The 13,870-nt window shown below is 46.9% G+C and overlaps 1 protein-coding gene across 1 annotated transcript in view; it reads left to right on the top strand.

Moving 5' to 3' along the window:
• The window catches only part of CFAP68 (cilia and flagella associated protein 68), a 97,411-nt gene extending 83,899 nt beyond the window's left edge, over positions 1-13,512 (top strand). The window contains exon 5 of the mRNA XM_056541886.1: positions 13,407-13,512. The gene's annotated coding sequence lies outside the window, so the exon portion shown is untranslated. The remainder of the gene's footprint in view (positions 1-13,406) is intronic.
• The last annotated feature ends 358 nt before the right edge of the window (positions 13,513-13,870 follow it).

Raw genomic sequence — 13,870 nt, 5'->3', positions numbered from 1 at the left:
TCTTGTATTTGGTTACTGAAAAACAAAAGTGGTTAGCATAGAAAAGCAATAAACATTACTTTACATTCCTTCAAAAGACATTTCTTCTGAATCTTCTTGTGCCTCTTGTAGATCCCCTATAACTGCCAACATCTGGAGCAGGCGAGGAGTTAATGTAACTCTCCCACACCACATTGGTGAGAGTAGAATGGGCAACAGTAGGATTCAAGGTGACCAGAGGCTTACTGGCCGGGATCACAGTTGGTGCATAGTGTTTTAGCACCAATGCCATATCAGGAATGGGGTAAAACACTATTGTCGGTACCCTGGAAGCAGGCAAACTCTCCATGTCAGAAGAGGGCCTTGGTACATAGGTTGGTACCTGTGCAGGAGGCAAACTCTCATTGCTCCGAGAGGGTCTAGGTACGGTCTTTGGTGCCCGCAATTTAGGCTTACTTTCTTGATTTTGAGCAGGACTTGGCACTTTACTGTACACAGAAGATGATTGATGTTGTAGAGGCTCCTCCTCCTTGAGTACGGTGGTGGAGGCATCAGGAGCAGACCGTTTCGGCCTCAAGTTGAAGGGATCCGATTTCCAATCTATAGACTGAAAGTATTTGAAGGGAAGCTGTGTTGGGGCTGTTGGTCTTGTGACCGCTGGAGCCCATTCTCCACGCAGGCTCTGGACGGGGGTGTACTCCACAATTTCACCCACCTCCAAGGAGTAGAACTTCTTATGAAGATATGGCCTCTGTACTGCTCGCCGGTTTACGAGGATGGTTTGCCCTGTATGGCAATCTAGGAGTGTCCCATAACCTCTGACCTTGTCGAACTTGGGCACAGTTGCTCTTCGTCGTTCTAGAGGCTCCTCCCCTTCTCGCGGATGGTCCCATTTGCGGATGAATAATGCTTCCATTTCTTTAGTATTCTCCTGGTAGGGAATTCTTTCTTCAGGAGACAAATGCACATGCTTAGGGGCGTACAGTTCTCTGTGTCGGGCCTTTAATTTATCCATCAGTTCAGCCAGCTCGGCTTCTTCACGGGCCCTTTCCCTTTGTGCAGCTGGAATTTGTGGGAGTGGCTTCCCAGGTATAGGTTGTAGAACCACGTGCATATACCCGATAAGTCCCGGCTCGTCCCCAAAGATCCACTGGGGCAAATCTGGTGAGCACGGTCATGCACTTGGCAAAGTAGATAGAGGTATTTTAGCTTCAGGGCTGGAGGAGGAAGAATAGGCCGCCTCTGGCGGGGTACTCACTGCAGACTCCTCCGATGGGATTTCGGCCCACGAGCCCCAAGTTCTGCGGTGAGGGGACAATCTCACCGGCGATGCACCTCCAGGTGTCCCTGCGCTCTCCGCTGGAGGTGTCTCTGGCCAATCGTCGTCATCATCAGGCAGTGGGGGAAGATTGCAGGCCCCCTCTTCATCCAAGGACAACCGCTGCAGACGGTCAGCAAGCTCTTGGAAAAGTCGGGCTGCGACAGCCACAACTTTCCGCTGTTCTGGCGCTATTTTGCTATCTTCACCACGTGGAACGCTGCTCTCCGCCATGTCTGTACTCTCAGGCTCCCTGTGCAGACTGAAGAGGTTGCTGTGCGTGGTGTCTTGTATAGTGGGCTTCCCCAAAATGGCGGCCGGTAGGAAGGACGTCATCGGTGCAGCCCCGACTTCCTGTCCTCTCAGAAACAACTCCTGTGTCTCCAAGTTCCCTTTCGGTTGCGACACAGCAACTTGGCAGCCACGCTCAGGGGCGGGACGTGGCGCAGCGCGGGCCTTTTCGCACGCTTCTCTGGTAGCAGGTTAACTCCTCCCATGCTGACTGGACCAGAGGATCGTAGCATGAATTCGTTTCGCAGTTTACACATTCTTGCTGTGCATGAATTTTCGCCTTCCCCCTTACTTTTCGCGTGGCCCCCTTGCAAGTTGCACCACACGCACCGCTCTTGTACACGATAATGTGGTCTGCGACACATGAATAAAGTCTGTTACTTTCTGGGGGGAGTACAACTTCACTAGTGGCAACAGCAGTAGGCACACACCCGAATCCTGTTCGTGCGATGCCAAATAGAGTTGTGGTGGCTGATGAGAGGATACTGTCTTGTGGTAGTGTAGGGTAGTTAGGGTGTTGCTGTTCAGAATAGTTAAGGGCGCTGTTAACCCTTCTCACTCGTGACGCCATGGTGAGGGTTAAATGCTGTGTTTCTTGATAGGCCTATTGCCAGCCTTCCCAAGAGCAATAGGTGATGAAGAAATAAAGGATTGTCCACAACCGCTGTTAACTGAAAACTTTCAGGAACTTTTACTGAGGAATTTCTGTACATGTAGTAAAAAAAAATTTTTACACTAACATGCTGGTGTAGACCCCAACTTTTCCTTTTCATAAGGGGTAAAAGGAGAAAAAAAATTAAAAATTTGTAACGCAATTTCTCCCGAGTGCGGAGATACCCCATATGTGGCCCTAAACTCTTTCCTTGAAATACGACAGGGCTCCATGCGCATTTGAGGACTAAATAGGGTATTTGAATCTGCCACAAAAATACCCTACGTCAGTGTTTCCCAAACAGGGTGTCTCCAGCTGTTGCAAAACTCCCAGCATGCCTTGACAGTCAGTGGCTGTCGGCAATACTGTGAGTTGTTGTTTTTCAACAGCTGGAGGCTCAGTTTTGGAAAATTTTATTGGAGTGATGGGGGGGGGGGGGGGGACTAGGGGTATGTGTATGTGGTGGCGGATGAGAGGATACTGTCTTGTGGGAGTGTAGGGTATTTTGGGTGTTGCTGTTCAGGATAGTTAAGGGCGCTGTTAACCCTTGTCACTCGTGACGCCAGGGTGTGGGTTAAATGCTGTGTTTCTTGATAGGCCTATTGCCACCCTTCCCAAGAGCAATAGGTGATGAAGGAATAAAGGATTGTCCACAACCGCTGTTAACTGAAAACTTGCAGGAACTTTTACTGAGGAATTTCTGTACATGTAGTAATGGTAACAGTCCAGATAGCAAAGTCTCTTTACATATAGCTGAGCAGCGATTGACAGTCGGTTGGGATCAAATAGGCCCAATTTAGCTTCTGAAGGATTGTATAGCAGAGATCCGCTGGATTTAGGTGAGTAATTAGGTCCAGTGATCTTGCGATGAGTAGCGGGGAATTACTTAGTCTATCCGCTATGTTAGAGGCCTAGGCCGCAAGGCTTTGGCCTAGTAAATTGTCTTGTAAGCTGCGGAGGTCCTACCTCTTCCAGAGTCAGCAACCCAAGAGAGGGATCAAGATGGTGCAGGTCCCTTATATGGGCAGGGGCCGGCCATTTTGGATTGGTCCGTAACGACTGTCACTCACCGTTACAGTGCATTGTGGGTGAACACGTCACTGGAACCTCCAAAGGTCCTGTAGCAAAACCATAGAGTTTCAACCTAATCACGTGACCCGCAGGTCCTGCTACGCTCCGAACAGGTAGATAACTAAATATATACATATTTATTCCTATACTTATATTAATATTAAATAGAACTGCTATATAGTCATCAACTAAGTGAGAGGTGACAAGGGGAAAACTACAAAAGAGGGACCCCGACGTCCTAGGGACTCTGACTATGGGGACCTCTATACAGGTAACGTATACAATACGGTACCGGGACACCACATGTATATGTAGTGTTTTACCCTTTATTATGTGTTAGTGTAGTGTTTTTAGCATACATTCACACGGGCGCAGGTTTACAATGAGTTTCTCGCTGGGAGTTTGAGCTGCGGCGGAAAATTTGCCGCATCTCAATCTTGCAGCAGAACTCGCTGCAAACCTCCAGCTGTTGCAAAACTACAACTCCCAGCATGCACTGACAGACCATACATGCTGGGAGTTGTAGGTCTGCAACAGATGGAGGCACATTGGTTGCAAAATACAGAGTTTGTTACTTAACTCAGTGTTTCGCAACCAGTGTGCCTCCAGCTGTTGCAAAACTAGAACTCCCAGCATGTACAGTCTCTCTGCTTGGAGTTGTATTTTTGTAACAGCTGGAGGCACACTGGTTGCAAAACACTGAGTTAGCTAACAAACTCAGTTTCACAACCAATGTGTGTCCAGCTGTTGCAAAACTGCAACAATCAGCATGCATTGACAGCCGAAGGGCATGCTGGGAGTTGTAGTTTTGCAACAGCTGGAGGCACACTGCTACAACTCCCAGCATGCCCTTTGGTAGTCTCTGCATGCCGGGAGTTGTAGTTTTGCAACAGCTGGCTGCACACTTTTTCATAGAAAAAAAGTGCCTCCAGCTGTTGCAAAACTACAACCCCCAGCATGCACAGACTACAAAAGGGCATGCTGGGAGTTGTATTTGGAACTTCAGCTGTTGCAAAACTACAACTCCCAGCATGCCCTTTGCCTGTGCATGCTACGATTTGTTGCTGAGCAACAGCAGGAAGTGGTCAGGACTCACCTTCTGCTGGATCCTTCCGCTGGGACGCCACCGCCGATCCTGCTGCTCCTGTCACCGCCACCGATCCCGAGGGGACCCCGCCGGACCAGGGCAAGGTAAGAGACCCCGCCGACGCCCATCTCCGCCATCTTCGCCGTCCCGATCGCCGCCCAGCAGGGTCGTGATTGATCGCTCGTTCCGACCGATCAATCACGTGTTCATGAGGCGGCACCAGTGCCACCTCCCTCCTGCTGGGTAAGGATCTCAGACAGCCCCATTCACCCTTTTTTTCCGGGTCAACAGAGACCCGATTGACCCGGAAAAGCCGCAAATCGTTGGTCTGAATTGACCGACGATTTGCGGCGATTGCCGACATGGGGATCGCCGTCACCCCAGCAGTCACCCCGGTCCGGTCCCCGCCCGGCGAGCGGCGGGGACCAGAATTCCCACGGGGGTATCCATATGCCCTCAGTCCTTAAGGACTTTAAAATGGGGGTGTCCTTAAGGGGTTAAAGGGGTACTCCTCTGCTCAGCGTTTGGAACAAACTGTTCCGAATGCTGGAACTGGCGTCGGGAGCTCGTGACATCATAGCCCCGCCCCTCATGATGTCACGCCCCAGCTCCTCAATGCAAGTCTATGGGAGTGTGACGCCTGTCATGCTTCCTCCCATAGACTTGCATCGAGGGGGCGTGGCTTGATGTCATGAGGGGGCGGAGCTGTGACATCACAAGCTCCCAGCATCGGCTCCAGCGTTCGGAACAGTTTGTTCCAAATGCTGAGCAGCGGAGTACCCCTTTAAGGCAAAAATGTGAGTCCTTAATCCATTGGCAATGTGTTTATGAGGTAAACATCCTGTCAGGTTCTGGTGTTTTACCATCACTTCAGCGTTATTTTTAATCCCTGTCCTGCTTCTTTTGTTGTCTGTTGACTTGCCGTCCTGCGTATTTTCTCTTTAGTCATTCCAGTTGCGGTCGTAGATAACACTACAGTTCCCAGCACTACCCTGCGGCTTCTTTTGCCTTTTAAAGGGGTACTCCGCCCCTAGACATCTTATCCCCTATCCAAAGGATAGGGGATAAGATGTTAGATCGCCGCGGTCCCGCTGCTGGGGACCCCGGGGATCGCTGCTGCGGCACCCCGCTATCATTACTGCGCAGAGCGAGATCGCTCTGCACGTAATGACTTGCAATACAGGGGCCGGAGCATCGTTACGTCACGGCTCAGCCCCTCATGATGTCATGGCCCGCCCCCGTCAATACAAGTCTATGGGAGGGGGCGTGGCGGTCGTCACGCCCCCTGCCATAGACTTGCATTAAGGGGATGGGCCGTGATGTCATGAGGGGCGGAGCCATGACGTCACGCTGCTCCGGCCCCTGTATCGCCCGTCATTACGCACAGAGCGAACTCGCTCTGTGCAGTAATGATAGCGCGGTGCCGCAGCGGCGATCCCCGGGGTCCCCAGCAGCGGGACCGCGGCGATCTAACATCTTATCCCCTATCCTTTGGATAGGGGATAAGATGCCAGGGGTGGAGTACCCCCTTTAATGTACACCCTGTTTTCAGCTTTGTCCGTGTCTGCCCCTTCTCCTATTGTATTTAGCTCCTTTTCCGCCTTCTGCAGATTGGTTGTGTGTTGTCATCTTATTCCCAAAAAAAAAAAAGGCACTAAATAGCTCAGGGCATGTACCGTATATACTCGAGTATAAGCCGACCCGAATATAAGCCGAGGCCCCTAATTTCACCCCAAAAACCCAGGAAAAGTTATTGACTCGACTATAAGCCTAGGGTGGGAAATACATCATCCCCCCATGTCATCATCCCCCCCCTGTCATCATCCAGACCCCCATCATTAACACCGCCATCATCATCACCCTGTCATCATCCCCCCCTTCATCATCACCCTGTCATCATTACCCTGTCATCATTACCCTGTCATCATCCCCCCCTTCATCATTACCCTGTCATCATCCCCCCCTTCATCATTACTCTGTTGTCATCCCCCCCTTCATCATCCCCCCCTTCATCATTACCCTGTCATCATCCCCCCTTCAGCATTACCCTGTCATCATCCCCCCCTTCATCATTACCCTGTCATCTTTACCCTGTCATCATCACCGCTTGTCAATGTCTGATTTAACAGTGGTCTTCAACCTGCGGACCTCCAGATGTTCCAAAACTACAACTCCCAGCATGCCCGGATAGCCATCGGCTGTCCGGGCATGCTGGGAGTTGTAGTTTTGAAACATCTGGAGGTCCACAGGTTGAAGACCACTGCCCGGGCCTTCGTCATCATCCAGCCCCCCATCCCCCCTTTAGTTTTGTACTCACCTCCGCTCGGCGGGACGTTCGGGTGAGCTGGTCCGGGCCATCTATGCTGCAGGACCGTCCGGGATAGTCGTTCCGAGCTGTCCATCTTCACGGGCCTCTTCTCCGCGCTTCGCGTCCGGCCCCGGGATAATGACGTTGCCTTGACGACGAAGCACAGGGACGCAACGTCCCTGTGCGTCGTCGTCAAGGCAACGTCATTATTCCAGGGCTAGGCCCGAAGCGCGGAGAAGAGGCCCCCCCTGTGAAGATGGACAGCCCGGAACGACTATCCCGGACGGTCCTGCAGCACAGATGGCCCGGACCAGCTCACCCGAACGTCCCGCTGAGTGGAGGTGAGTACAAAACTAAAGGGGGGATGGGGGGCTGGATGATGACAAAGTCCCGGGCAGTGGTCTTCAACCTGCGGACCTCCAGATATTTCAAAACTACAACTCCCAGCATGCCCGGACAGCCAATGGAAACATCTGGAGGTCCGCAGGTTGAAGACCACTGAGGGCGGAGAGTTCACTCGAGTATAAGCCGAGGGGGCTGGTTTCAGCACGAAAAATCGTGCTGAAAAACTCGGCTTATGCTCGAGTATATACGGTAGCTAGTGCCGAAAGTGCAGCCAAGGAAACCAAAAACAGCGCCTGCGCAATGTATGCCCTTACCGTAGCGAAGGACACTTTGAGCTGAGCAGAACATTCTCAGTAAACTGCGGCTCCAACCACAGCAGCAGGGAAAGTAATTGGTACAGGAGCAGCAGAAAGGGCATGGCAGCAGCCCAAGAAGGTGGATCCCTTCACAATCATTTGAATATTCAGTAGATGAACAGAAGTACGCGTAAAGTAGCGACAGAAGAGGTGAAATGCTTGTCAGCCGCTGACATCACGATCACAACATGGCCGACGAGATAGAAAAAAAACTGTGGTTGCCAGTCACGGGGATGGCAAAAAAACGACAACACTTCCTCCATACAACAACAGTGATAAAAAAAAAAAAACTTTTACAGACAGAATCCTAAAGCACTCACAGCACAGTCTAGCAATACATAAGGGAAGAAACCGTTGTGCACAAACTCACCCGGCAGCGGAGTACCCCTTTAAGGGGTTAAACATTACAGACAAAATTTACATTTCTGCAATTTTTGTGCCTCATCAGCTGCTAGTTGATGTTTTATAGGGCCTACAATTATATATTGGGCCCTACAACTATATATGGGGACAGTACAGGGGCCTACAACTATATATGGGGACAGTACAGGTGCCTACAACTATATATGGGGGCAGTACCGGGGCCTACAACTATATATGAGGGCAGTACAGGGGCCTACAACTATATATGAGGGCAGTACAGGGGCCTACATCTATACATATGGGGGGCTACAAATATATATGGGGAAGTACATGGGTCTACAACTATATATGGGGGCAGTACCGGGGCCTACAACTATATATGAGGGCAGTACCGGGGCCTACAACTATATATGAGGGCAGTACCGGGGCCTACAACTATATATGAGGGCAGTACAGGGGCCTACAACTATATATGAGGGCAGTACAGGGGCCTACAACTATATATGAGGGCAGTACAGGGGCCTACAACTATATATGAGGGCAGTACAGGGGCCTACAACTATATATGAGGGCAGTACAGGGGCCTACAACTATATATGAGGGCAGTACAGGGGCCTACAACTATATATGAGGGCAGTACAGGGGCCTACAACTATATATGGGGACAGTACAGGGGCCTACAACTATATATGAGGGCAGTACAGGGGCCTACAACTATATATGGGGACAGTACAGGGGCCTACAACTATATATGAGGGCAGTACAGGGGCCTACAACTATATATGAGGGCAGTACAGGGGCCTACAACTATATATGAGGGCAGTACAGGGGCCTACAACTATATATGAGGGCAGTACAGGGGCCTACAACTATATATGAGGGCAGTACAGGGGCCTACAACTATATATGGGGCAGTGTAGGGGCCTACAACTATATATGAGGGCAGTACAGGGGCCTACAACTTTATATGGGGCAGTGTAGGGGCCTACATCTATATATATGGGGGGCTACAAGTATATATGGGGAAGTACAGGGGTCTATAACTATATATGGGGCAGTGTAGTGGACTACATATATATGTGTATATATATATATGGGGAGGGCTACAAATATATTTGTGGGCAGTACAGGGGCCTACAACTATATAGGGGGGCAGTATAGGAAACTAAATCTATATATGGGGGCCTACAACTATGCAAACCCAGTGCTGTTCTTGCTATCCCAATGTCCAATTTTTGTCATAAGAAAATATGGTCAGCTTAGCAATGTCTGCAGACAGATTGATAAAGCTGGGCCATAATTCTCAAACTTCTGTTTAACATGTTTGTTACCACTAGAGGTCACTGCAATCTCTTAATTTTTCTAATACCTAACTACAGCACTAAACACAATTACAAATATAGCTGCAAGCAGCAATACAGGTGGCCAAATAGCAGAGCCTGTTTTTAGCCATGATTGCTTTGACTTTTCATGGTAGAGAGAGATTGTGGACATGTGCGCTGTTTTTCACATTTTCTCGACCAACAATTTTAGAGAAAGCTATATATGTAGAATATTGTGCAAGCCAATATGGCTGCCAAACCATACTGTCTTCTTGAAAAACTTAGTATCTCACCTTATTATGTCCACATGATTTCACAAGTTAGAGCCGGTCACAAAATTTTACACTATATAATCAGTGGTGACACTTAAAGGAAATGTGCAGTGAAAACAACTTATCCCCTATCCATGAGACCCTCTCAATTTCAAGTGGGTCAACTGGGTCCAACATAAAGATCCTCCTCTCCCACAGCCCCAGGAACAGGCTAGCATATGAGGGTGCACAAGACGCCCCCATTTCTGTTCCCTGGAGCTGCAGGTAGATCAAGTCCCTTATGCACCTTTAGGAGTAGGTATAAAGTGGCTATTGTAGGGTACTCTGGTAAGAGACTATGATATTGCTTCCTGGTAATAAGGCCACTTTCTACTGCATTTTCCAATATCCCATCTAGTTCAAGTTTGAATTTAATAAGGGGGTTGAATGTCAATCGTTAAAAACAATCGCCGTCCCTCAGTTGTCTCTGCGCCTCTTTTTCCTACATGGATCTGGGCCACAGGATGACATATCCACCTTTATCAGATCGTTTAATCACAATGTCATCCATGCGGCCCAGATCCATGAGGGCCCTGCGTTGAGCATATGAAAGATTATTATGTGATTTAGTAATCAGAATCTTTTCAAATTCCTTTGTGACCAATTGGACAAACATGTCCACATTTGGATTGAGGGATAATGGTGGAAAATTCTTAGAAGGCAATAAGACCTCTTTAGGGAACTTACCTGGGTTTGGAGTCTGTTGTTCTTCCAGAAGATCATTTAAAGCATTAATTGCCTCAACTTCTCCTGGGGTCTGGAAAATATTGGTATCCGGTGCTGAATGAAAGAGTTTCTTAAATATCAATTTTCTGGCGAAGAGGTGAAGATCTTTTACTGCTGTAAATGTATTAAACGGGGAGGAAGGTGAAAATGTCATACCCAAGCATAAAACCTCATGCTGTGCCTCAGTCAAGACTACATTTGAAAGGTTAATTACCTTGCGTGTAGCGTTGGTGCTTCTAGTACCCATGCGATCATCAGGCTTCCATCTTTGGTTGCCCTTGCTTCGCTGTGTCTTTCTCTTGTTTTAGTATCTGCTGGTGTTACTAGAAGTCTGGGATGATGCAGTTGACTCCATTCCCATTGATACAGTTGAGGACACTGAGGCTAATCTGGTACGACCCTCCTTTGGCGGTTGTTTCCATTTGTAGATTTTATTCATAGAGTAATCATTTAAGTCTCTGGAGGATTTCTTTGATTTAGTTCCTTTAATTTGTTTCTCCCATAATTTTAGGGAGTCGTCAAGTTCTTGTTTCTAGTTGGTAAACTCATCCCCCTTCAACACCTTGGAGATCTCTTCCTCCATAGTGGTTATCTGTGATGACAGCTCACTTAGTGTCTGACTATTATGTTCCATGATAATCGTCATGAATGTCCTGGAGCATAAGTCACATGCTTCTTCCCATTATTTTTTATAAACAATTAGTTTTCCAGACTAAAAGAGGGGAAGGTCTGGATTCTCAGCCCACATGGTATAAGCTGTTTCTAGTTGTCAAGTGATGCTCGGTTCCACCATGTTTTGATTTGATGATGCATAAGATTCTTTAATATATTCTTGGTTTCTCTGTTATTATTCTGTTCTGTTTCCAAACTGGCTGTTGCTGATCTTGAAAATAATGCACTGGCCTGTTCTAGCCAGGAAGCCTCCCTGGTCCGAAAATCCATCCTTGCTGGATGAAAAAGCCTCCTGTAAAAGAAATACAGGAAATAAAGTAACCAAAAAGTGTGACAAAAGTAACTTTTCAATGGGAAAAGTATATAGCGTTTGGTGCATACCACATCAACAATCCTTCCTATCAATAAATAGCACTGTGGGAGCCCTTGGGGGGGGGGGGGGGGGGGGTATGGTGTAGTTGGGGTGTTGCTGTGTTGGAATATGAGGGGTTAATTTAACCCTTGTCACTCGTGATGCCAGGGTGTGGGTTAATACGCTGAGGTAGTTGCTAGGCCTATCGCCACACCTTCCCAGAAGCGATAGGTGCGTGCAGAAACAAATGATTGTCCACGGCAGTGCTGAACTTGAACTTGCAGGAACTTTACTGATGAATTGCAGTACATGCAGTAACGGTAACAGTCTTAGTGACAGAGTCTTTTATCAGCACGGCAGTGACTGACAGTTGCTTAGGACCGATAAGTTATCCTGAGATTAGTAGAATTAGGTTTTGCAGAGATCCGCTGGATTTAGGGGTCTGTTTAGGTCTAGTGATCTTGCGGAGTAATAGGGAGTTGAAGTAACTGACAGTTTTGGAATGATGGCCGTTGCCGCAAGCCTTTGGCCTAGTGGTTGCCGATGACAGCTGCGCAGATCCGTCCTCATCAGCAGCCCACGAGGAATAAAGAGAAAGATTAATGGCCGCCGCTCCCTTATATGGGCAGGGGCAGGGCCGTTTTGGATTGATCCATGTCAGCTGTCACTCACCGTTACAAAGCATGGTGGGTGATCACCTGACTACCTCCAAAGGTCTTTGAGTAAAAACCATAAAGTTCAGGAACGCATCACGTGACCCGCAGGTCCTGCGACACTAACAACAAGGTAAGTACACTTTATATGAATATAGACAATTAGAATTTGAATAATTTTAATTATTAAAGGGCTTACTAGTGTTGAGCGGCATAGGCCATATTCGAATTTGCGATATTTTGCGATTATATGGACGAATATTCGTCATGTATTCGCTAAATTTGCATATTCGTAATACTCGCGATTTATTTTCGCATATGCGAAAATTTGCATATAACAAATTAGCATAGGCGAAAATTCGCTTATGCGAAACATTTGCATATGCGAAAATTCGTATATGCAGATTTTCGCATATACGAAAATTCGCCCAGCGGAAGCTGGAAGCAGAGAGGGATGGTCACTGTGATGTGTACTGTGGAAAAAAAAAAAGAATATTCGTAATTGCGAATATATAGTGCTATATTCGCAAATATGCGATATTTGCAAATAAAATTCGCATTATGAATATTCGCAAGCAACACTAATGTGTACTGTAGAAAAAAAAGCGAATATTCGTAATTACGAATATATAACGCTATATTCACAAAATTCGCGAATTCGTGAATATGCGATATTCGCGAATAATATTCGAATTGAGAATATTCGCGAGCAACACTAGTGGACAACACACACAAAAAAAAGCCGAAATAAAAATAATGTAATGTTAGTAATAATTTAGACACCACACAGGATAAAGAAAAAATCTATTTTTTTTCTTGAATGGCCAAGGCCTTCAATGCTGCTGTAGTAATAATAACATATCTTAAACATAACAACAACTGAAACATATCAACAAGGCAAACTAATTTAGTCCCGTATATTTCAGGGGTTTTTTGGGGTATTGCTGCTGCTGCTTATGGTGTCAGGCAACCTCTGAGAGCTGGCAATAGCAGACATAGCGTCCACCCTCAAATCATGCATCGCCTGCATCTGTTGGATATGGTGGGACAACATGGCCCGAAATTCTCCCATTTGTTTGGCCAACAGGGCTTGGAACTCTTGTTTTTGCGACCGGTGGAGTTCAAGCATGGTGCGATTCATCCGGCGCAATTCGCGCGACATGTTCCTGTTCTCCTTGGCCAGCCTTGTGATTTCTTTATCAAGCTGCATGTAAGTATCCCTTGGGACAGAGCCAGGAGCGAGGGTTGGGGAGAATGGTTGGTGTTGTTCACCTGGGGACACCTCCTCCTCCTCATCTATCTCAGCCGGTGCTGAGGACAGCACTGGCGATTGGGGCAAGTTCTGATGGCGGACCATCCTCCCTGCAGATGGACCTGGTTGATCTGAAAAAAATATATAAAAATAATAATTAATTAGTAATATTTTGACTGAAGCAATAAGAAAGTTTACATTACAGTGTGTCTCATTACTTTGATTATATATATATATATATATATATATATATATATGGGTATGTTTGGGATTAGTATGATTGTTTTATATTTTTTGAACAAGTCATTATTAATAATACTAATTTTTTTTTTTTTTACTCACCGCCAGCACTCTCGGACTCAGGCGACATATGAGGACCACCAAGGCCTGTCTCACTCCGACCCTCTGGCAGGAGATGGTTCCGGAACTCCTGCTCCCACTTCCTGAATTCCTTGTTTTATTTTATTTTCCGCAGGACAGTTGCTTTGCAGTCATAATACCTGCATGAGATATAGATTATTAAAGAGTTTATCATACATTTAAAATCAATAAAAAGTTTGTTGACAAATGTTACAACTTTTTGATTTTACTTATATGCACATAACCACATTCCCAAATTCATAAACAGATATAGCCAGTGTTACCAAAATGACTGGTATGTTAAAGGGGTATTCGATTATTTTCAATAATGCACCTAATTATACTGTCTGTACCTCTGTGTGGTTTTAATGTTTCCATCTGTGATTAATTACTTATTTAGTAGAATATACATCATTACAAGTGCCACACACAGTGTAATAATATATAAATTC

Source organism: Hyla sarda, chromosome 10 (genome assembly GCF_029499605.1).
Source record: "Hyla sarda isolate aHylSar1 chromosome 10, aHylSar1.hap1, whole genome shotgun sequence".
Taxonomy (NCBI): Eukaryota; Metazoa; Chordata; class Amphibia; order Anura; family Hylidae; genus Hyla; species Hyla sarda.
The sequence above is the reverse complement of the archived record's forward strand: the minus strand, read 5'-3'. Positions and strand labels throughout refer to the sequence as shown.